Source organism: Phodopus roborovskii, unplaced genomic scaffold (assembly GCF_943737965.1).
Source record: "Phodopus roborovskii unplaced genomic scaffold, PHOROB, whole genome shotgun sequence".
NCBI classification, from domain to species: Eukaryota; Metazoa; Chordata; class Mammalia; order Rodentia; family Cricetidae; genus Phodopus; species Phodopus roborovskii.
In genome coordinates, this window is record NW_026126547.1 from 14,708,537 (window position 1) to 14,731,197 (window position 22,661).

Consider the following 22,661-nt stretch of genomic DNA (forward strand, 5'->3'; position numbering starts at 1 on the left):
TCTGGATTCCGCAGACTGCAGTAATACCATAACTCTGAGTACTACCACACACCCGCTATGTCCGGACATTCACAGCGCTTCGATTCTCCGTGGCACACAAGTATACTGCTGCCTACCTGCTAGGTGCTCTGGGACTTGTACCCTGGTGTTGCTTTCCCCTAAATTAGGGGTGGTACCTGGTGAAGAGCCCCTGCCAATTCCCATCATAAATTTCTAGCAGCACAGCATGACAAGCGAGCAATGCAGGTCATACCCTTCCAGCCTTCCAGCAGCCCTGGGCTGCTGGGCATAAGTGCAGGTGAGGCCACAGGAGGGGCAAGGCTGACCACTTCCCTAGCTATGTACCGAACGTAGGCTTCCCTCACAATTCATCCAGGATTTCCAACGGGTAATTTAGACTATCCTCACCCTTCAGAGCCAGATAGACTCACTGGCTACTGTAGTACTACAAACTCAGAGAGGATTAGATTTACTAACAGCAGAGAGAGGTTGCCTTTGCCTCTTTCTCGGGAAGAATGTTGCTTTTATGTTAACCAGTCAGGTATCGTAAAAGATAAGATTCAACAACTTGAGACAGACCTTCAAAAACATAAGGAACAGCTTGGTGGCTCTGGCCAGTGGATCACTGATAGTCCACTATGGAACTGGATGCTACCTTTTTTTAATCCCTCTTCTCTCTGTGTCTTATAAACTTCTTGTCTAGATTCCTTCAGCAACAAGTTCAAAGGATTTCTGACCAGACTTTCAACCAGTTGCTTTTGCAGGATCACCAGCCCCTAGCTAAGGAACCAGGGAACTGCAACACCTGGACACATCCTGATGATGAAGATGAAGACGGTCCCATGAACCCCAAAGCCCCAATTCAGCAGGAAGTAGTCTAATGATAACGCCGCCCCCTTTCCAAGCCCCAGTTGTTTTATTCATAAACAAAAAAGGGGTTAGGGGTGATGTAGGGGAAAAGGGCCAACTAAAGAAACCTGAGCAGAACCAAACACTCTTTGGCCTTGCAACCCAAACCAAAGAAATGCATCCTGACCCTGAAACCAGTGCCAAAGAAACACACTTTGTCCCTGGAATCAGAGCCCGTGAAAAAAAATACACCCTGGCCCTAAAATTAGAGCCCAAGGCTAAAAAGGACCAGTGAAAGAAACACACTTTGGCCCTGAAACCAGAGCCAAATCTGACCCTAAATCTTTGCAGAAAACCAACCAATCCCTGAGCATGAGCTCTAGCCTGTCTGAGCACAAGGATTGAAATCTGGCCAATCCCCATCCTGGAAAACTCCGCCCCCTAAGAAGCCCTGGCGGTCCAGCCGCCTCCTTATACCCTGGTAGAGGTGGTCACTCCTGGATCCTTCCCTCCCAATAAATGTCTTGAATGAGGTTTGGGTGAAGATCTTTTGCAGGGGAGCAGAGATTGGAGCAGGGCTGTAACACTTCCGCCAGGGAAACCTTCCCCTGGCAGAGCAGAGTTGCTACAGTTGCTGTCCACTCTCCCGGATAACAGCCGAACTGTAACAACTTCACCTGGGAAACCCTCCCCTGCCAGAGCAGAACTGATACACTGGGCGAAGCCTTTCCCTGAAGCAGAGCCCTAAACTGCTAAGCTTACTGTGTGTGACCTGTGGTATTCCTTGGCTCCCGAGTGCCAGAATTCCTTTCCCTCCTGGCTGTAATACTCAATATTCTGGGACTCCCCATTGCCAGAGTCCCTGTCCCATCTGATTCACCCCAAAAGCTTACACTCACCACTGGGTGCTCCTGGGCTGATCTGCAGACCTCTGAGCAAAGGGGGGGGGGAGCGGAAGGAAAATAAATTTCCTAAAAGCTGAAAGAAAACCCCAAAACTAGAAATGCCTCTACCATATGACCCAGCTACACCTCCTCTCCTGAGCATATACTGAAAGGGCACAAGTATAATGGGAGTAACCAATAACTTTTTGATTGGATTTAAGGACTGTTTCATGGAAGGAAACATACTGGTACAGTAAATCTAGCCAAGAATCTGGGGGTTTATAGGCCCCAGGGGTTACCTACTGACATTTTGTTAAGTGAACATAATATCAAACTGTCCTTTAAATTTATATCTCTGTACACATAGATTAGTGTGTCTCTCAGACCTAATCAATAAATTCTTAGTATGCTTTTGATGACAGTTAATACAAAATTCACAAATGGCCATAGTACAGAGACCAAATGTCTGTCGAGTACTTGATCATAAATGAGATATCCATATCATGCCCTTCCTCTCGAAGCTCAGAGACTGATGCAGAAGGGAAAGAAAGATTACAAGAGACAGAGGTTAAGGGGGACCAGTATGTTGTTGCGAGTTACCCTGCTCAGACACCCCTTGGGGGAGGGTAAGAAGATGCAGCACCAATGAGTCAGGCACTGGGAGTCTGTGAGAAGCAGCGCATGCTTCAGACTCGTTTATTAAGGAAGTTAGACCAGCCTTTATACTCTCTTCCATGGTCTTCTTGGCTCAGGCGCTGACTCTGCTGCATGTCCTTTTCTCACTGGTGTCTCTGGTCAGGTGTCTCTCCATCAGCAGTCTCTGGGCATTGAGGCAGGCTTGGCAGCTTGGCTCAGGAAGGAGGTGCCAGCAGCGCATGTACGTGTGAGCTGACCTGGGCACCAGGGGCAGGGCGATTGTGGCTTGAGTAGGCTGGCCTCGGTTTCTCCTACAGGCATGAAGTAGTGGCTTCTGGATATGATAGGACCACTGCACTCAATAGCTCACAGCAACTGTTTCTGCCTGTACAAGACTCACAAAAGATTAGTCAACACTCAAGCTTGGACCAGAGAAGGACTCAGCCTCCCACCCAGCTGAGGGGCTATTGTGCTTGTGGGCTACTGGTTAAGGTCAACCACGGTCTGGGGGATGGCTCCATAGCTGTATTTAGTCAGCACAAATTAGACTTGGTGAGTTATTAAAAAACAAAAACAAACAAACAAACAAACAAAAAAAGGACATAGACTTTAGAGGGGGTGGGGTGCATGCAGTGCAATAGTAGGGAATAAATAGTATCAAAATACATTGTGTACATTTATGAAATTCTCAAAGAATTAATGAAATATATTTTAAAATACTTGCAAACCAAATTTAACAACATATTCAAAATATCATTTATCATGACCAAATTGGCTTCATTCCAAAGATACCAGGATATTTAAACACATATAAAATCAATAAATTGATGTAGCGTATAAGCCGCTTCTAGGACAGAAATCATATGATTACCTTAGTTAAGTGCAGGAAAGTCCTTAAAGTCTAATATCCTTTCATAATAAATATCCCAAAGAAACTAGGCACAAGAGAAACATATCCCAACATAACAAAGGCTATATCTAACAAACCATTACCCACAGTCTACTAAAAGTGGGGACAGATCTGGGTATTTCTTCACAAATAGGAAAGAAGCAAGGGTATCTGCTCTCTACAGTTTTATTCAATAAATTGCTTCAAGTTTTTATCTAAAGCATCAAGCCAAGAGCAAGAAAGAAAAGGAATACAAACAAGAGAGAAATTAGCTCCTATTTTCAAATTGGGTCTGATGAGATGTTTTCTGGGTAGAAGCTCTTATGGCCCAGCTCTCCTATGGGGAGATGGGAGGATCCACAGAAGCTAGCCTGCCATCTCCAGTAGAAAAAACAACAAAAAGTATTTTATAACATACATAAAATGCTTTTTCTGGCTAATTAAATGCAACACATTTTTCAGCAGTTAACACTATGCACTGTTTGCTATGTAGCGTTATTATTATGATGAACCATTTGGCTTTGTCTAAGAACAGGAAGGGTGTTAGTTTGGGAGTACAATGTTTAGTGCTGGTTTATCCCATGCTAGAATTAAAGTTATAAGCTTGAGAGCTTTACATGAAAACCATGAATTTTCTAAATAAATTTTAATGTTGAGTGAAAAATTTCCTTAGGGAATAATCGTTGTAGATTTGCCATCTTTATACTGTAGAGCCTACATTAAAAGTATATTTGAAATATCATCTTTATGTAAATCACTGTACTTGGCGTCATGAAAAATATATAAGTGAATTGCTCCAGTCTCTGGACTCAAGGATCTTATGTTACCAAGGTAATTTGAAGAATTTCTGATTCTTAAATTGTATTCCAATGAATTATTTAACTTTGCAAGTCTCCTTGATTCATTTCCCATCAAGCACTTAGCAAGGTGGTACTTCCACCTGGTCAAGGCCCTTCTAGAACACAGATAGGGATATTATCCCTGGCATGCGTGTCTATGCATATGGTCTGCAATATGTCTGGGGAACTGGGTTCTTTTTAAATGACCAACTTCCTGAAGAATGCAGGTAACTACTAAGGGGTAGAAATTTTCTCTTTAGAATCCTCTAAAACCTGATTGGAATTATGGCTATCCAGATTGCCATATGTACCAGAAATTATTAGTTTCTTTACTGTAGACAAGAGAATTTATGGCTTGAAAATTATACCTTAATAACACAGATATTAATAACACAGATAATGGGGAAAATTATAAACATGACAGAAATGTTATTCAGAAGAGTGTATTGTCCTTCAGTTGGAGAGAAAAAGATGGAAAGAAAGTGAACAGAACATGTAGGAAATAAGTTTCCATGTTTCTGGTATCAAGTAAATTGGTATAAATGATTATTAATGACAACCATAGACAATGCATAATGTGACAACTATTAAAGTTATAATATTTTAAATTCACACTTTTAGATTCGTATCTTATATACTTACACAAGTGTCAGTGCCCAAAAGGTGGCCACACTCTATCTTGGTGTTTGGCTGTCTTATTCTAGATAACAACAGATCTGATCTGAGGTGTGGCTACTCCTGACCCTCAAGGCTAGGGAACAAGAAGTTGAATCTAAGGTGTGGTTACTGAACCCTTAGAATAAGTAAGGAAGGCAAGTCTGTTTGTTCTGTATACATGATACCATGTTCCCCTTTTTGGTTAAAATATATGAGTGGTGAAAAATAAACTCGTGGCATTTCAGCATTGACTGATCTGCCCTCCTGACTTTTATTCTGTCTCTCTGTCTTTTCTTTATTGTATATAACTAGCCTTTCCCTCAGCCACACACCCTCACTCAGGTACAAACTTGGGGCCACCTGGTTGGTTCCAATTGCAGCCCCAAAAAGATATCTTCTGACACACAAGGAACAGTATTTAAAAATAATTATCTAAATATATTATCTAAAACAGGCTAGATGACCTGGCAGTCAATAAGTAACAGATGAATAGATAAAGTAGCCACAAAATGGAAACACTTGTAGTCATTCAATAATTAGAGGTAGGTTTGAAATAATCGAAGAGATGTGGACTATGACTGCATTTGTGTGAAGAATGCCTGTGCTGAAAGTTTTCTGAGTTAGTCTAAAGATTCTAACCATCGACAGTGTCCACTTCCAGAGTGTGGAAATTGAGTATGGGATAATGTAAGTGGTTAGATTTTTTCATTTTAATTTATATTTATGTATATTCTACAGGTAATCCAATGTTGAGCTACTTTTCTAATAAAATTAATATGATAAAATGAGCATGACCCCTATTCTTCCGACTGTGCACACTGCTCATGTAGAGTTCTGTGACTTAAACATGAAACTTCAGAAGAGATCATAAGTTAGAAGTCACTGACAAGACCAGTCTTGCACTATGAATAACTATAGTCCATCCATCAGCCCCAACTGAACTTCTGGAGAGATGAGTCAAATTTCAAATATTGTAACTCATGCCTTGCATTTGTATGTGACTCTGGATATGGATCTTTGACTGTCAAAATTACATTAGACTCTTCCTTATGCCTGGTGTGGTAGTTTGAAGAAAATGGCCTCCAAAAGGAGTGGCACTATTAGGAGGTGGGGCTTTGTTGGAGTAGGTGTGGCCTTATTGGAGGAAGTGTGTCACTGTGGGTGGGGGGACTGAGGTCTTCTGTACTCAAGCTATGGCAAATGTGACACTTAGTTCACTTCCTGTTGCCTGTGGATCAAGATGTGGAGCTCTCAGCTCCTGCTCCAGCACCATGTCTGCCTGCATGCCTACATGTCACACCATGATGATAATGGGCTAAACCTCTGAAACTGTAAGCCACCCCAATTAAATGTTTTTCTTTATTGGTCATGGTGTCTCTTTACAGCAATAAAAACCCTAACTAAGACACTTGGGAAAGGTCCTCAGAATGTTCTAGATATGCCTGCCTTCTCATTACCCTTCCCTGTTCATAATTCCTGATGTTCTGATAGTATTTTACAAGACTTTGTCCCTGGCCACAACTAATTGAACTAAGAATGGACACTCCACCCTACCTGCCCTCCCATGGGCTGTTGTGTCCACTGACTGGGATTTCTGGTTCAGAAGAAAAGGGGTTGAGTCCCTTAGACTCCTCTTTCAAGACCTGGGATTGAAAAACAGCAGCTAAAACTAAGAAGTCTAAAGGCTGTCACCATTGGCTCAGCTGCAGGCTTGTGGGCTGTGGAGAGTGGGCTCAACTGGTACAGAAGAGAGGCAGCATGAATCTGTGACATGTTTCCAAGGGGAAGGGCAGGGGGTGACTGCTTGATGCCCTGATGGCTTTCCGACTCTGGTTCTGCTTCCGGTGCCTATGTGTCCTAAAAGGCACTGTTTTTAAATAACTTAATAAGTTCTTTACAGTGAAAAGAGTTTACTTTTGACACAAATCTGGTGGTCTTATTTATTTGTTTTCTTTTTAATTTGGAAGTCTTAATTAAGAACTAGAGCAAGTTTCATTTGGCATTTGTTCTTTCTAGACAGCCATACCCCATATGATTGGTGGACCTTTCTGAAGGGCAACAGAATGAAATAGGTATTAAAGTGTATGAAGAATGCTGTCTCAGGATTCTCCTTTAAAGAAGACAAAAGGACAGTGAGAGGACTCAGCAGGTAACGTGCCTTCTACCCAAGCCTGGTGACCTGAGTTTGATCCCTGGAACCCACATAAAGGTAGGAAGGAAGAGAGACCTCTCTCCAGGAAGTTGTCCTGTGACCTCCACATGCATGCTACTATATGAGTTCTGTGACCTCTGCATGCATGCCATTGTGTGAGTTCTGTGACCTCTGCCTTCATGCTACTGTGTGAGTTCCATGACCTCTGCCTTCACGCTACTGTGTGAGTTCTGTGACCTCTGCCTTCACGCTACTGTGTGAGTTCTGTGACCTCTGCCTTCACGCTATTGTGTGAGTTCTTGACCTCCACATGCATGCTACTATATGAGTTCTGTGACCTCTGCATGCACGCTACTGTGTGAGTTCTGTGACCTCTGCATGCATGCTATTGTGTGAGTTCTGTGACCTCTGCCTTCACGCTACTATATGAGTTCTGTGACTTCTGCATGCATGCTATTGTGTGAGTTCTGTGACCTCTGCATGCATGCTATTGTGTGAGTTCTGTGACCTCTGCATGCACACTACTGTGTGAGTTCTGTGACCTCTGCATTCACGCTATTGTGTGAATACCCCCCCATAGATTTCAAAATTATACATATGTGGTGGTTTGAATATGAATGACTCACATAGGCTCATATATTTGAATGCTTGGCCATTGGGAGGTGTGGCCTTGTTGGAGGAAGTACGTCACCAGAGGTGGGCTTTGGATTTCAAATGCTCAAGGAAGGCCTAGTGCCTCTCTCTCTCTCTCTCTCTCTCTCTCTCTCTCTCTCTCTCTCTGTCTTTCTCTCTCTCTCTGCTTGCACCTGTTGATGCAGATGTCAAACTCTGAGCTGCTTTCCAGCACCATGTCTACCTGTGTGCCTCCATGTGACTCACCAAGCTGATAATGGATTAAACCTCTGAAACTGTAAGCAAGCCCCCAATTAAATACTTTCCTTTGTAAGAGTTGTCACGAATTGCCATGATCATGGTGTCTCTTCATGGCAATAAAGCATTGACTAAGTCAACATATAATCAGGAAAAATAAAAGCATATTAAACGGTAGTAGACATCTCTAGGTAAGATTATGAATGACTTTAAATGTTATGCATTTCTGTGGTGATTATTTTTTACAATTTTTTAGAAGCAAAAGGTTACAGCATGAAGACTTTCAGGTATAGTGGGACAGGACTGTAGAACCAGGCAGACATAGCCATGCAGGTCTGTAGAACCAGGCAGACATAGCTGTTTATGTCTGTAGAAGCAGTGTGATACTGAGTCATAAAGATTGTGAGTTTCAGGCTAGCCTGGGCTACATAGCAAACTAGGAAACCCAGCTATTACTGATTCTCATGTGTGATAAATACTTCCAGGCATTAGAACAAGGTGATACTATTATTCTTGCATTGTAAATTATTACTGAAGTTTGTAATGTTTACTGGTCTTTCTGATCCAGTGACTAGTGAGAAATACTGAAATGTGAGCTATGAGAGCAGGAACACTATTTTATGCACAGTTATGTACTCAGTATCCAGAAGTCAATAGATATCTTTAAAGGAATGAAGTATAAAATCAGACTATGGACCCAAGTGTGCTTTATATCAAATAAAATCTCTGTTTCAAACCTTTGTTTTAAACTGCAATTATAAACTGCAGTTTATAATTGGGCCTCTTTGTACCCAAGAAATTCTAGTGTAATCCTGGACATATAGCTATAGAAAATAGGTATGCAAACCTATATAAATAATAAAAACTATTATTTAAAGCTAGTCTTTAGTGTGCCTGTAATTTGACCATTTATTAAACGTAAAAGCTAACTTGAATATTAATGAGATGGTTACTTTACATAAAAGTAGCATTGTGGCTGGGTATTTGATACAATGCAACATGCACATCATCAACATTCTTTCAGAGCTGATCAATATTTTTATTTTATAATCAGCAGTACTGAAAATTCTGCTTCACACAATTGTGTGTAGAACAAGTGGCAGAAATTGTTGGAAATTCTGTCCTAATCTTAAAGCAAAATTTGCCTAATGACTTTTTTTTTAATGGAACTTAAGACAGCAACTCAAACATCAATTTTAAAATCAAACATTCTAATACTATATAACCCAAGGATTTGATAAGTCCCTGCAGAAGAATAACAGAAAATATCAAAGACCTGTTTTGTACTTGAGCTATTAAGTGTCTGTAACAGCAGGAAACCTTGTATATAAACAAAAGCACTGCAATTGATAACACACAATAGTTTTGAATCTGAGTCGAGGTGTCTTAGGCACTCCTCATTGGCACTGCATAATGTGATGGCATGCTCAGTGCATGCTGAATCTTCAGAACCAAGACTGCAGTGAAGTCATTCACTGCCAGAATTCCCCAGGTTTGTGTGTTTTACTAAATTCAGTGTTGATTATTGTACATCCAAAGACCTTTTGCAGCTGTTGAAGTTTTTCAAGTTCCACATTAGGTTGCAGAATTCCATACAGGGTTGTGATTCACAATTTAAGAAGTGAGGATTTAAACTAACCCACAGTTTATAATAAATGTATCCCTTTGTCTCAAAATGGAAGGAATAAAAATTAAAATGAGAAGTGCTTATAGAACATGATAATGCCAGAGAAGTTATAAAGTTAAGTGATGGGTTACTGCACATCCTAGTCAATGAATTAATAGGTTAGTTAGTGAAACATAAGCTTAACAAAATTTTGTTACATATCATTTATATTTAATTAATATAGTGTTTGCAGTCATTGCTAGGACAATTCGGAAATTTGATGCCCCATTTTAAGTTCAAATCTGAATTTATTACACCATTATTTTTTGTAGAGAAAACTCAACTTCTGTTAAATAAAAACCTGACACCGAGTAGCTTTTCTAGCAGCTGACAGAGTGGAATAAAGAACTTTCTTTATATTGTTATTCAGAATCATAATTTTTTTCTTTTGTAGTTGTATAGCCTCTTAAATCAATATGTAGGACTGTTTGGGGAGGAAATCTGACAAACTATAACTTTGTAACAATAACAGCAATGTCAACCCCAGCTGGTAGAATATGGCCCTAAGCTGTGACATAGTTCCAGTGTCTATGACAATTTCAGTACTAACACTGTAATATTGTAATGACCAGATCTTGGCTGAAAGATTACGCTAGTCATAGAGATTAAATTTACAAAATGCCAATGTCTCCATGCATTCGAGTCTGGCCCTAAACTTTCTGCCACTTTCCTGCCCTCACTGTGTTGATTAACTGGAGGCAGAAGGGAAAGTATTAATAAGATGATGCTAATAGGGACATGCTCTCTGTCACCGTTCTGATTTACCATTGTTGAGGGAGTTCAGCCAATGTAAGTAAAAGAAGAAACACACCAAGGGAAATAAATAGTGGGGAAATGAAACCATTACCACTTGAAGGCAATTAACTATGCGCCTAGCAAAATGAGTCGGCTAAATGTTTAAAGTTAATAGACAGGTAACTAGTCAGATTGTCTTAGTCACTGTTCTATTGCTGTGAAGAGACACCATGACCATGGACACTCATAAAAGAAAGCATTGAATTGGGGATTGCTTGCAGTTTCAGAGGTTTAGTCTGTTGTCACTGTGGGGAGCATAGTGGCACACAGGCAGACAATGGTGCTGAAGAGTTAGCTGAGAGTTCTGACTCCAGGTCTGTAGTCAGAGGGAGAGAGAGAGAGACAGAGAGAGAGAGAGAGAGGGGGGGGGGGGAGAGCCACTGGGTCTGGCTTGGCTCTTGAAATCTCCAAGCCCCAGTGGCACAGTTACTGATGATCCTATGGGGCCACTCTTTTACAAACCACCACCTTCCACTCCTTGGCCCTCACATTGCAGATTGCATTCAGTCCAACTTCAAAAGTCCCCATAGTCTATCACAGTCTCAACACCGCTTTAAAAGTCCAAGTCTCTTCTGAGACTCATGGCAATGCCTTCACTATAACCCCTGTAAAATCCAAATAAAAAAGCAGATCATATGCTTTTAACATACAATGACACAGGATATATATTACCATCCCCAAAGGGAGGAAGCAAAGTGAGGAAATCCTGGACCAAAACAACTCCAGAAACCAGCTGGGCAAACTCCAAATTCTGCATCTCCATGACTGATGTTAAAGTCCTCTTCAGATCTCCAGTTCCTTTCAGCTCTGTTAACAGAAACATACTTTCTCTTGGGCTGGTTCCACTCCCTGTGAGCAGCTCTCCTTGGCAGGCATCCCATGACTCTGCTGTCTCCAACATCTTGGGGTTTCCAAGGCAAACCAGACTTCAGCTTCACACAATGACCTTTCTGGGCCTGCATGCAGGGACACCCTGGACACATGCCTGGCCTCAGAAGCTTTCCTTAGCCTGGGAGGAAGATTTCACAACCCCCTTTTTTGAATTCTCGACTATAAAGCCAAACCTATGTGCATCATATTTCTGTTGTTGGTTTCCCTCACTGCTTAATTTTTTCTTGAATTCCTCTCCACAAGTTGGAAGCTTAGCTGGGTAGGGTCTTGCCCTGAATGTTCATTAGCCTTCTAGAAGAAACGATTGCTTATGTTTAAGGACTTAGAAGTACTTCAGAAATGTGATATTTGTGCTATTTTAATATTGTAAAACATGTGTTTTCTTGGCTTCTGGAATCTACATGGTCTCTTGGATCTGCTGCATTTTGTATATTGCTGGACCAGGTAACAAATTCCCAATATATTTCTTTCACTTAATCATTAAGGAAATGTTGATCAATTCTACAGTACTATGGTTTGTATATGAAACATCTCCCATGGGCTCGGGTTTTGAGATCATGGTCCCTGGCCCACGGTGCCATTTTGAAGGTAGGGTCTTTAAGAGGGAGACCTTTTGAAGGCTACTCTTACCCTTGGTTCCAGCTTGCTTTCTCTTCTTGCTGATCAGTCACTGTATGAAAATTTGCTCTATCTCATGCTCCTACCACAACAGTAAACCTTTCTCTGACATAATGGACTGAAATCCCTCTGCAGCCATGAGCCAAAATAAACCCTCTGTCCCTCACATGGTTTCTGTTTAGTCACAGTAACATAAACTATTGTATATGGTGACATAAAGCAAGGGGAACCTGGAGTAACAAAAATTGACTAGTATGAATTAATTTCCTTGACCCAGATGCATTGAACCCCTGGACACGATGCTGTCCAATCAGGCTTGTGATGAGCAAGTGATAAGAACAGCAGGATGACTATAGAAGTGCTAGGAGGCCACATCAAATCTACAGGCATACCTGTTGGGTAGGGTCAGAAACTAGCAGGCTACACAGGCTTGGTCTGTGGCTTGACTCAGTCAAGGAATCTATACCATTTGGAAAGGCCGAAGACAAGAATCTTATACTCAGTCTTATATCCAGTCTAGCTAACTGGATAAAGGGGATAGCTGTGTGTGCTTGTTATTTTCACACAGAATTTATAGGAAATGATTTGTAAGTGTTGCCATCAGCTTGAAGTCATTGCTGGCACTGAGAATCAGTGTGTCATGCAAGGACCACATACTTCTAATCAGTGTTTTTCCAGGCTAAGTGCAGTACCCGTGAGCACTTAAACTTGATGTAGCCACAATTTCTAGCAAGGCAAGCAGAAGGAATTTAAATTCTGTATGTGATTGTTCTCAGTGTATGTAACAAGGGAACATTCATTTAGAGTCATTTAATAGCAGGAATGCCTATGCAGTAAGATGGTTTTGCTTTATTTTAGAGTCAGTTTTTGTGCAGACTTCCCATATCATTTTACACATTTTTGAGAAATCGGTAAATGAATTGAACAGCAATCATTTGGATTTTGTCAAGACCTTGTTTTCCAACGTAGAAACTGGATGGCTCTGGAAACATAGGAAACTGGTCTAATGCTTCCTAAGGATATGAATATAAGGGTTTACATCTTGTAAAGCCCTATTTTCTCAGGGATTTAGAAGTAAGCACTTTTGGGGGGGCAGCTGGGAGCACAGAACTACCCATCATTATTCTACACCTAAATCCAACGTTTCTGATGTCCTCCTCCCTCCACCTGGAATAATCCCCTTACCTCTCAGTTATGTTGAAAGACAGTTTGTCTAATGTTACTTTACGTTTTTGGCTATTATTATGTAATTATCAAACAGAACAGGATGGCAAACCATTTGCTTCCTAGCTATGTCTACTGCAACTTTCTGAGCACAAAGAAAGAAAGGCAATTTGCCTAAAAAACCTGTTTCTGAAATAGCCAGTAATGACAGGACCAGTGTGAAGTACATGCAAAACAGGTATTTTAACATGATGGGTGGATAAGAGAGACTGATATGTCAAATATTTCAAACTCTATGATCAAATTGGAATAATATCGAATGTGATTATGATCTGAGGCAGTAGAATTCAATTTTCCTGATATGATGGAAATTTCTCTAAGCAGGCCCAGGTTAAGTGATTACTGCAAGGTTGATGACACACTGATTCCCAGTGCCAACAATGACTTCAGGCTGATAGCAACCTTTTAAAATTGCTTCCTGTAAATTCTTTGTGAAAATAACAAGCAATCCGTTTTGCTCGAGAGTGACTTTTAGCTGAGGAACTCCACCCAAGGATCTGGATTTAATAAAACAAAATGCATGTTGGCATTACAAATATCTTCTCTTCAGATGCAAGTTCCTCACAAAAGTTTTTGTAAGAGCAAAATATTTCCTTTTTTAGTGTGTGTGTGTGTGTGTGTGTGTGTGTGTGTGTGTGTGTGCGTGTGCGCATGTGCCTGGGTGTATGTGCCTTCACCACATAGGTGCAAGAGCCTTCCAATGTCAGAAGAGGACATCAGGCTTCCTGGAACTGGAGTTGCAGATGGTTGTGAGCTGCCATGTGGGTGGTGGGAATTGAACCCTTGTCCTCTGCAAACACATTCAGTGCTCTTAACCGCTGAGCCATTTCTCCGGGGCCAGCATTTTCACTTTCTACTTAGTGAAATGGATCCCTATGTGTAGCCAGCAATTACATAGTTTAAATGATGAACTGGTGAGGAAGCATGGGAGGGGGTGAAAGTCATTGGCACATTGTGTTTGTATGTATGCGTGCAAGATATTAAGGCTAATGCTTACAGAAGATTTCAAAGCCACAAACACTCAGCCCCTCCATTTATTCATGCATTCAACATGTAGTATTTATTGAATACCAAGTGATATTGAACTAAACAGAAAATACCTTTGTTCTCATAGAGCTTACATTTTAATGTGAGAAGAATTATAGGCAATAAACTAAAAGTTACTGAAAGATAATTTCCTTAACAAAAAATTTGTATTTAATGGGCAACTTAGAGGAATCATCTGGCTATAGAAGAGTATTGATAATACTAAAGATTTTGTGACTGGGAATAGATTTTAAAAAATCATGTCAGTAGTTGGCTAGCTTAGCATTGCTCATACACTGTGTATAATTCATGAACTTGCTCCTAAGACTCATAGAGCTTACAATTAGAACTTGCAAGTTTTTCCTAAAAAATCATGCAAAGAAGGAAGGAAAAACTAACAAGACAATCAGATATTTTTCTACTTTCTAAGTGAGAGCTATGTTGCCTTTAATGTAACAATCAGTGTGAAGAAAGTTCAGGAATCTTATTGTTTGAAGTTGATTCTATGTATTCTTTTCTATTTGGTAAAGAACCAATGTAGTCACTATGGTTTTGGAAGGTTCAATCTACTTCACTCATTCCAAAAAATGCACTGTGATTAAAATTGTTTTTCAAACTAAACAGTCATAAAAAGAAAGACCCTGCTGAGCTGAGACAGAGCATGTGTTTACCCAAAGTATATGTAGCCCTAAATTCAATCCCTTGCTCGCCTGCACACGCTCATGCACATGCAACCACTGGAGAACTAGAAAGCCAGAAACGCTATTCAGTCCCATGCAAAGCCCCAAGCAGTGCTGAGGCTAATGATGATATTCTCGGTAGAGGATTGCATAAGTTGCACTGTGCAAGTCCCAGACTTCAGAGGCCCAAGCTCAAGGGACCAAGTATCTGAGTGTAGAAAGGAGACTGTGAATCAAGAAGAGAGTAAAACTACCCCTTCCCTGTCTTCTCCCTGGGGTCCCAAAGGCTGGATGGAGCAAGCCCATCTATGTTGGTTGAGGGAGATGTCCTTCATTTGGGTTACTGATTCAAATGCTTATCGCTTCTGTAAACACTCACAGAAAAGATATTTTACCTACTGTTTGGGTAACCCTTAACCTCAGATAGACAGTGTTAACCATCCCAGCACCTTTTATAATCTTTCTTGCTTTAATTTATATCCTTCAAATGAGGTTTTCAAAATTAAAACAAAAATCCCTGACCTCACATAGTTCTCTTTTCTATTATATTGAATGATCATTTGCTTAAATCTTTAATAAATTTGGTTTTGGGGGTGGAACCTAAATGACCTTACAATAAGGGTTAAATAGGAGTGTCTAAGCAGCAACAGCAACATGATGGTTACTGAAGGAAACACACACCAGCTTTCCATGTTTCACAAACCTCAGGACTTTCTGCATTAAACCTGTTGCATATAAGCTATTGCATGTAGTTTTCAGAAATCAGTATTTGACCATTCTGCATTGTATATGGTTTTTTTAATCTGCTATTGTCCTCTATAGTTTTTTTTTTAATTGGTGTTTCTCGTATTTCTCCTTTTACCAGCAATGTGATGCTTTATTGTATTGGTATACTATTGTTGTGGTCCACCTGTTCATTGACGTTGTGCTTGTGTGTTTCACTCAGCTGTTGGTTATGTTAATCTCATTGCTGATGAAGCAGAAACAGGCAGGCCCTTGAGCTAGCTGGCTAGCCAGTTTAGTGTTCATGAGCCCTAGGCAAACAAGAGATCCTGTTCAGGGTAGACAGCCAGTGAGGAATGACACTCAAGGTTGTCTCTTGGTCTTTATGCTTTTGGGGTAAGCCCTTTATTGACTCAGATGTCTCCCCAGTCTTCTTTTTCCCCCTGAACTATGAATTATAAATCATTCTGTAGTTTATGTTACACATTCCAGAGTAAAATGAGGTAACATGTAACACACAGCCAAGCATGCAAGTTCTGGCAGGCTGGCCTATTTCTTAGGACCTGGACAGATTCCTTAATGTCTTTGGGGCAAGGTTTCCTCACTTCAAAGCACAGTAATAATAATGGTGTCCATCTTGTGCAATTATTGTGAATCTTAAATATGTATATGTCAGCCCTCAGATCTATGCTCAACACATTGTAAGCATTTGGCCATGCCAGCTATTGTTAAAGTTCTTAGCATGCCATTTATTGCATCCTAAAACTCAATAAATGTTCATTTCCTACTGTTCACCCACCAAAGTAGGTGTTTTCCTTGGGCAATGTGTTTGACTCTCTTAATTACGGAAGAATAAACTCAAGTTGTAAATACTTCTTACATATTTTCCTCAGGCCTGCAAGGTGACTCTATAGGTAAAGGTGCTTGCTCTGCAACCTCGTTACATGAATTTGGCCTCCAGAATACATGTAAAGGTGGCATGAGAAAACCAATGACACGAATAGTCCTCTGACTTCCACACATGAGCTATGGGCACCTTCATACACATCACACACACACACACACACACACACACACACACACACACACACACTTTTTTTTGTTTTTGTTTTTAATAGACATGCTGGTGCACTTTTAAGCCCAGCACTCAGAGAGCAGATGCAGAAAAGGATCTCTGTGAAGTTGAGGCCCTCACACAGCAAGTTCCAGGCCAGACAGGGCTATATAATAAGACTCTCTACCCTCCTCCTCCTTTTGATTTTTTGAGTCAGGGTTTCTTCCTATTTCACTGTAGGAGCTCTAGGATCATAGACACAAGCAGCCAGCTTTACACGGGTTCTAACAATTCAAACCTAGGTCTCTGGGCTTGCACATTGAGTGCTTTATCCACCGGGCCACCTCCAAGCTCCTCAGACCATTTGTCCTCTTAAGGATACAGACTGAAGAACTGTGTCAAGAACTTTGAAACTCAGATCAGAGAAATGGTATTTGCTAGAAACTTGCCAAAACAACCATTATGTGTGTGTGTGTGCTGTTTATTATTGTTATTCCAAGATAGTCTCATGCAACCCAGACTGGCCTTAAATTCACTGCTCTGCCTTCACCTCCCAAGCACTGGGGTTACAGGCAGTCCCACCACATCACATTTAGAATGGACATTTTTAATGTTAAAATGAGCATGAGTTAATGTACCTTAAATTAATAACTATGATTAGGCATGGGTTGAACCCATTTTTACCAAAATATTCAGTAGTAAGATATTTCTCAGGAATTCATTTCCATAGTCTCAATAAGACACTTGTAAATATCTAGCAGAGACTGCTAAAAATAAACACAGTAAGAGCTCTGATTGGGGGTAGTGTTCAGAGCTGCTGGAGTCTCTTCTATTTTATGACATGGGAGTCTCCATCAGACCAATGCTTGTCCTGCCCTTAGCCCTCACATTCCAAGGGCCTCTTGTAAAATCTGTGACTCTGCCTCATCTGCATGGTCAGATGTAACTGAGAACAGGCTAGATGTACAGGGGACTGACAACTTCCAGGGGGCAAAAGAGAATTAGGGGGTCAGGCTCCCTTATTCCTCAAGTGGGACAATCAAAGGCAGGCCCTGAACGCTGTTCCCAGAGGTTTCTAGAGCTGTGGCTCCCCACTTGACAGCAGTGAGGATGTTCATGAACACTTCATGTTGACTTCTTTGGGTCACATCTGGATCAACCGTTTATGCTAAAATCGATGCTTTAGTGTCTGTCTATGCCATCGCGCCCATCCCCAGACCTCGTTACCTCAATATTTGGTGCCCAGGGAAATGGGAGAGGTTTGGAGATGAACAGACCTTTGAGAATTGATCTCTTCCAACACTTAGGATTTGGGAACTTGAGACCACTAAGCCCTAATGAATCTCCTGCGCCCTCCCCACTTCCAAAGCCCAGGGTTGTGTTGTTCAGCCTCTTTAGTCCTGCCGCAAGTCTCCATTTCAAAAATATCAACTTTGTTTCTGGGTTAGTTTTTGAATATTTTCAACTTCCATTTCTTTCTTTTATAGCTATCCAAGGAAGGAGTGACAGGCAATTTATCCATATGGAACAGCTGGTGATAAAATGTAAAAACATATATATTGACCTAAGAATTATGACTGAGACACAGCAGGAGAGATGGCTCAATGGTTAAGAGCACTTGTTGCTCTTGCAGAAGGCCCAGGTTTGGTTCCCAGCATCACTCACAAACAGCTGTAGCTATAGTTCCAGGGTTCCAATGCCCTCTTCTGACCTCTGAGAACACTAGGCATGCACATGATGTACAGACATACATGTAGGAAAAACACTCACATACATAAAACAAAGTAAAATTCTTTTAAAATTAAAAACAATGACTAAGAGAACATCGTGGTAAAGAAGTTTAAACTGATGTTTTGGAGAGAGAATAGGGTTAAGGATCAGAAAACCTCACAGGGGATGCTGGGTCCCCTGACTCAGTCCTGTCTCCAATTTTGCAGAAAAGTGAACTAACTCACAGCTTGGAGAGGCGAGCAGCCCTCCATCTCTCAGGTACCGCATGCTCTACCAGAGGTTGTTCGACTCCCTTCTGGTGCAGTGCCAGCCCCACCACAGCTTTCGTCCTTTGTTAGCCTGGAAAGGATGAGAACAAATAGAACACTCTTCTAAGCGCCCTCCACACAGCACAGCGGCAGCTATCCCAAGAATGCTTTGCACATGGGGTGAAAATATTGTTTGTTCTGTTTTAATTCTTAGGGGGGAAAATCTAGCTGCATGATTTTTTTCCTTCAGAATTAACCATATTCTTTATCCTTCTTTGGAACATCAGAAAACAAAGTAGCCATTGTAGGCCCCCTTTTTAGACCTAGGGACCAATTGCTCCCTAGGTCTAAATTGCTCACCCCTCCCACTGAAGGCCACAGATACTGGTCTCCTGGAGAGTGTTGACTGCCCAGGGTGGCAGGAAGCTGCTGAGTAAGCTTGTCCTCAACCCAGACCTGATTCCAAAGGACAATTCTTCTGATTGTTCTTGAGTCTTGTCATATCAAATGTGCTCAACAAGAGCTTCCAGTTTCTGTTTGGGGAATAAAAATAAAAAAAGACCAACACATTCCTTTTATGTTTGTGCAAATGAAACAGAGGCAAGAAGCTGGGAAAGAGCAGAAAGAGCCTTTTGATATGTAACTCAACTGATTTCCCACTGAAGTGCTGAGACATGAATGAACATAACACGCAGTTGTTCCTGTCTCCTGGGGAGGCTGGCCCCAGGCCAGACACTCAAGTCTCTTATATAAAAGGTCCAACATTTGCATATAACCTATGGGTATCCTCCTACATAAATAATCTCTAGATTAATTCTGATAACCAATGCCATGTAAATACTAAGTAACTAACAGCTTTACTGTATCTTAGGGGATAAAGACAAAAAAAAAATCTCTTCATGTGCATCTGAACATTTTTGACCTGTGGTTTGGATGGATCTACTGATGTGGGGACTATGGATGCAGAGAACTTGTTACAAGATAGAGCAGTTAGGGGCTGTGGCAGCCTTGATACCTAGACTAACCTACCCATCCTCAGTAGAAATAAAACTGACAAACAGAAGTGAAAAACAGAATGTTGTCTTAGCATTGGGTGTAAGAGTCTTTTCTGGGAAGGCCTTCCAGAATCCTGAGATCTGGAGAAGCTGGGGTCTGAACAGCTGGCTCCTCCAGAGTTACTGATCTGTGAAACAGCAGAGAATGGAAAAAATTGTGATCAGAGACATGTAGCAAAGAGTAAGGAACAGCAGAGTGGAAGTTTCACAGGGCTTTCTTCAGTACATGAGAAGAGAAGGGATAGGGAAGAAAGAATTTTGTCCCGTGGAGACCGCCACTGGCTACTTTGTGGTGTTTTCCCCTGGGAACTCTTGTTTTGAAGGCATGGACCTCAGAATTGTGGCATCGTCAAAGCATTTGTGGTGTCTTTTTGACTGCTGCTTGCTGTGCTAATGGCTACGTAGGATGCGGAAGGAGTGCAGTGGATAGAAGAGCAGTTTCTTTCATATGCCTACTGGATAGGCTTGGGGATTTTGTTCTCTGTTGGTTTTGGAACAGGTTTGCACACTCCTGCTTTATCTGGGCCCACATATAGCTTCAGTTACATTAGCTATTTATGAATGCAATGTTGTGGAATATTAATTTAAGATGTGTTATGTTTGTTTATGCTGTGGAACATCTATTTAATGATGCAAAGATATGTTGCATTCTTTTATATTGCATTTGTTAACCCTGTGAATCTGTGTCACGTTGCCTGTCTTAAATACCTGATTGGTCTAATGATGGGGGATGTCCTTCTGTATGTATGTTTCTCTTATTGGTTGATGAAACTTATTAACCAGTAGTCAGGCAGAAAGTACAGGTGGAGCTACCAGACAAGGAGAATTCTGGGGAAGATGATACAGAGAGGAGCCGCCATGGAGATGCTATGTAGCTACCAGGAAGACAGGACACCAGGCAATCTCTGGTAAGATAAGACCATAGTTATGGGTTAATAATTAAGAGAACGTTATCCTGTAAGAAGCCTAAGCCATTGGTCAAACAGTTTATAATTAATATAAGCCTCTGTGTGTTTATTTGGGACTGAAGGGCAGTGGGACCAGGCGGGAAAGAAACTCTGTCTACAGTCTAATATTAAAGAGCTGAACAACCAATAGCTAAGCAGGAGAGGGACAGTGGGGCTGCCAGGCAGAGGAGTAAATAGAAGGAGAAAAAGAGAGGAGTGAGAAAGGAAGGAGAGGAAGATGCCGGGGGCAGCCACACAGCCAGACATGGAATAAGGAAAGAAAATATATACAGAAACAGAGAAAGGTAAAAGCCTGAGGCAAAAGATAGACAGGATAATTTAAGAAAAGCTGCCTAGAAATAAGTCAAGCTAAGAAAGAATAAGCCTCCATGTATTTATTTGGGAGCTGGGTAGTGGGACCCCAAAGGGAAAAGAGCCAAGGAGTAAAAACAACCAACGCCAACGCAATGCAGTTAATTTCCCTGAGCCACCTTACCCTGGCCAGAGTATCTGTCTAGATCAGAATGCACTGAAGGAGCCATTCCTTTGTGAAGTGTCATCTCAAAAGATGTGGGTATCGGTGCAGCCATTGGAGAGCTGTGTCCTGCCTCCACATTTCATGGCCAGTGCAACTGGCCTCTGGGGTGCTGAGCCAGATGATGAAAAGTATCTGGAACTTAAAGAAATGCTGGGACATGCAGAGGGTTCGCAAGACTCTGCATCATGGGCTAAACTGGCAGTTTAAAAACTAGTACAGAAAGGTGTTTGGGCTTTTTGTTTTAATTTTGGCCTGTGCTTCTATTCCAAATCCCCTATTTGACCTGGCTAGAATAACATGTGGGCACTTCCTTGTACCTTTTTGGACCTTCTTTGGTGCAACCGATTGGGAAAGCAATCATTAAAATGCATAACCAGAAAACCTTTGGTACAATAACTTCCTGAAAGCACATTGTGGAGCAGATGGTGGCTTTCCTTGGTGCTGTCCCCACACAGGTCTGGCTCTGCAGAAGACTTTTCAATAATACCAGGAGGTGCCATGGCAGACTTCACCGCAAGACAACACAGGGAGAAAACTAGTCATCTGGATGTTTTAGAAGCTGCTGGCTGTAATGGTGCTGTAATGCTGCCTTAGCCTGACTATCATTAATTCCATGGGATAAAGTTACACCAGATTAATCTGGCAGAACTTGAACTCAAATGAGAAAACTAAATAAGCAGAGGTTTTTATCCACAGAAATTAGCATGAAGGGTCCTGCCTTACATTGGGAGGGCTCTATTCAGGGAGGAAGGTCCACTTTTCCAGCCTGTATTGATTTTCAGAACATTCTTCCTGAACACAGTTCAGTCTGGTTTACATCGGTGTACTTTTCCTTTACATGTTAAGGTAAGATCTCCACTCTCTACACAGTATATTTCTTAGGGTAGATGTGATGTTCTTCTGAAGACTCAACAAAAGTTGGCCTTCTGTTACCTTTATATCGCCCACATGGCCCCACCACCACAACCCCAAATGAACTCACAGAGATGCTATATTATTAAACTGTTGGCCATTGGCTAGGGCTTCTTATTGGCTAACTCTGTCTTAATTACTAACCCATTTCTACAAATCTAAGTATTTCCATGTGGTCTTATCTTACCGGAGAAGGGTCCAGACCTGTTATTCCTTCCTCCACTACATGACTTTTCCTCACAGTCTCTTTCCACCTACATTTCCCAGAATTCTCCTCATCCCCTAGTCCCATCTATCTTCCAGCCTGTATTGGCCAAACAATGTTTATTCATCAACCAATAAGAGAAACATATATACAGAAGGATAACACTCAGCAGAGAACTCCTGCCATACAAAACATTCTGAAGTATGTTACATGTATAAGGTTTTTTAGGCTTGTCACAAATTATTGCTGAGTCATCAAGTGTGTATAAATTATATTTGGAGTGCAGTCTTCATATCTATCATTGAACAATTTAACATGTCTTCCATTCCCACCTTCAAAAGGGTCACTTTATGATCCGTTGCATACCCTCTGGGGAAATTAATCTTTAGAGACAAAATAAGGAAAACCTGGCTGGTGTCTCGCAAATGAGCACACTGTTTTTTATTCTGTGTATTTAAAGTGAAGTTGTGAAAACGTTTATGAAGACAGCTTTGATCTGGGATGGGGTGAAGAGCAGAAAGCAGTTGTTCAATGTGCCCATGCTGAAAAAACAAAGCTGACCAGTGGGCCCT

The 22,661-nt window shown here is 41.3% G+C and overlaps 1 pseudogene; it reads left to right on the plus strand.

Moving 5' to 3' along the window:
• Nucleotides 1–21,594, plus strand: part of LOC127233900 (vacuole membrane protein 1-like) — a 38,476-nt pseudogene extending 16,882 nt beyond the window's left edge.
• The last annotated feature ends 1,067 nt before the right edge of the window (nt 21,595–22,661 follow it).